The 3,081-nt window shown below is 40.3% G+C and overlaps 1 long non-coding RNA gene across 1 annotated transcript; it reads left to right on the top strand.

Annotated features, from left to right (window-relative positions):
• Positions 1-1,352: 1,352 nt before the first annotated feature.
• LOC123107005 (uncharacterized) lies at positions 1,353-2,174 on the top strand. The gene is made up of 3 exons (XR_006451564.1): positions 1,353-1,611; positions 1,702-1,765; positions 1,899-2,174. It is a non-coding gene; the product is annotated as an uncharacterized lncRNA (long non-coding RNA).
• Positions 2,175-3,081: the final 907 nt, after the last annotated feature.

Here is a 3,081-nt window from a genome sequence, read left to right as displayed (position 1 = left end):
CGCCACCGCTGCCTCGAAGTTGGGAAACTGACATCGTATGTATTGAACCAGGCTTGGAGTCGGGTACGGTGTTCGGTTTGTAATGTAGTTGGTGGCCCATCAAAGTTGTGCATTTGGGATTTAAACACATCACACACCACCGTACCCATGCATATTTTCTGGCCGCATGCAGTGTATACGGGGTCTTCTGATCGACCACGTCTCCCTTGTGCGGTTTTTTGTGACAACATGCATATCCGTGGGCTCCCCGAGTGTATATATATCATCCCTTTGATCGATAATGAGGGGTATGTGTTGGCCATGAATGGATTCCTCCTAGTTCATGTTAGGGGCGGTCACTGTCACATGTCGCTCAACCAAAGCTCGAGCTCATGTGCTGTCAAGATTCCCTCCCACATGCTCGGATTGCTGGGTTCGACCTACATCAAACCCTGTGTATCTCGTCCTTAACTACCTTGCGTTCATGGTTGTTGTCTGTATCAAGAGGTAGGTACCACATCTAAATTGTACATTATTCTATATTCAAAACACACATCACCCCTTCCCAACATACATCATTTTGGGCCGCATGCAAGAGGTGCTGCTTTTGTGGCCCCTCTCATGCGATTTTTATAATGGTTCAATCTATTGGCCCAAGCGATTTATCGACAACAACAACTGTCATTTGACCAAACGATAGATTCATTGGTCCGTCTTATGGGTCATGGCAACATGCATGTATGACCAAAGTATCGATCATTACGTGCATCCGCCCCGCTGACACGAAGTGGGAGGTGGTGGGCCAAGCATCCTAACTAGGTACGATATATATAGGACAAATGTTTTCTACAAGCAGTGGTAGTTACCACCACTTGTGTTTTGTATGTTGTATGTAGTATCTGTCGAAACCGAGAGTATGTACGTGTAGTATGTAGTATATAACAATGATTAGGTAGTATATGTACAAATTTTTAGGTAGTATGTACTATTTTTTGAGTATGCTCTTTTTTACGTACAAATATGTACGTATTTCACAAATATAACAAAAACTATGGGCTCATATGCAATTTTTTCATGTAATTTGCTTTGAAATATCTTAGATATACTATATGTACATATTTAAAATAATAAAATAGTATATATAGTACCACATGATCGTATATGAGATATGTGAGGTAACTACCACCGGGTGGTTGGATGGATTTTCTCTCTCTCTCTCTCTCTCTCTATATATATATATATATATATATATATATATATATATATATAGGAAAATAGGTTGGTACTCCTAAGAGTACGTACTCCCACCTACACCCATCATCGTTGCAACCATTCATCCCGCTAACTACTAAGGAAAAAAAAGCTAACTAACTCCGGATAAAGCCCTTGGATTTGAAAATTAGTTGAACGGGTTCCTTTTTTTCAGCTCTCGTAGGCGTGTCTTCCAGGGATTCCATTTGAAACTGGGTTCTCATCTCTTACCAGCACCCACGAACATAAAAAAAAGCATCGGCTCGCCTCCTCCGCCGCCGACTGACCGCCAAACATGGCCGACGATGATCCCCGTGCTTCTTCCCTGGTGGGAGGCTTCAACCAGCACGTCCATTGATTCATCATCTCTAGTTTGCAAGCGTACGTGTAATTGATGTTTCCCGATTTTTCTGTTCGGCTCCCACAACCGTGTTCATGTTTCCGCCGATCTCTCAATCCATTCCTGTCCAGTATGTCATCGTCGGCGAAGAAAATAGGACGAGGATGATTGATCGGCCAAGTCTACTAGTACTAGGTAAGGTGTCGTTCCAGTCAAATTGATGCATTCATGTTTTGCTATTTTTGTTACAGGCTGCATTTATTAGTCAGATCGAGCACCCAAGGAGTCAAGATCTTGCTAACTACTAATAACTTCTATATACCTGCAGCGTAATGGCCTATGGTGCAGGGCAAAGACGACACTGACGACATGCGGTGGTGTCGGGCCTAAGAGCACATAAATCTACATCTAGGCCCTGGCCACTAGCGACCGCTGATGCACTTAGCCACTTACCCAATGTATTCATGTTGTACACATGTAATAAAGTGGCTAGTACGTCCACGTAGAAATAGTTAGGAGCTTGCTTTGCACTCACACAATCGAGTCATGATTGTTACTGATGATCAAAATTTCATGTATTTTTTTATGCCTGATGGGTTTACTACTTTTTCTTCGGGTGTATATATAAAGCTTCCAAAAAAATTAGTATATAGTCCTCCAGAATAAATCAGTATATAGTCCTAAAAAATGAGTATATACACTTTGTAACGCAGCATATACCCCATCAAAAAATATAGTATAACATTGTAGAAATAAGACATAATCCTTTTCTAGTTGCATATGCCCAGTCACAAAAATACACTGAAATAATTAGTAATACATACTCCTTTTCTGTTTTGGAAAGGAACCTCCATTTCCCTCTTCAACAAGTGCTTTATTTTTCTACGGGTAACCTTGTATTTTTACTGCCATACGATGACATTTCAAAATGTATTACACCCATTATTCAATCTAGTTTTTGATATACTCTTTTATGCATACTTTGAATTTATCACTCATTTCGGCGACCAGCCCACTCTCTCATTGCAGCTACTCGACTCTCACATAAAGCCAGTATATACTCACGTAAAAGAAAAGGCAGTATAGACTCCCTTACTGAAAAAGAAGTATATACTCCCCTACCAAAAAAGTAGTATACGCTCCATTACCAAAAAGGCAGTACATACTCATATACAAAAGGTGGTATATACTGTCTTCCCAAAGAAGTAGTATATATCTACTGTGTTAAAAAAGTAGTATATATCTTTTTCCTTGCGTTAAAGTAGTAGTATAACCAGAACAGATAGTTCATACTTGTGTGCAGAAAAAAGTAGTACTAAATATCTATCGGTCCTTACAAAAAATCAACCACTATTATTGTTTAGTTGCACCGAACGAACCTTATCTATATGCTAGGATCCTTGAATCTCTCAATCTGTTGATGCACATGCATGCATGCATTGGCCGGTGGAGCAATTAGCGACTAGATCTAATAACTGCCAACCTATTTAGTCCACGGGAGTACATACTCC

The sequence above is a fragment of the Triticum aestivum genome, chromosome 5A (genome assembly GCF_018294505.1).
Source record: "Triticum aestivum cultivar Chinese Spring chromosome 5A, IWGSC CS RefSeq v2.1, whole genome shotgun sequence".
NCBI lineage: Eukaryota > Viridiplantae > Streptophyta > Magnoliopsida > Poales > Poaceae > Triticum > Triticum aestivum.
Note: the sequence above shows the minus strand (reverse complement) of the source record. Positions and strands in the feature narration are given on the sequence as shown.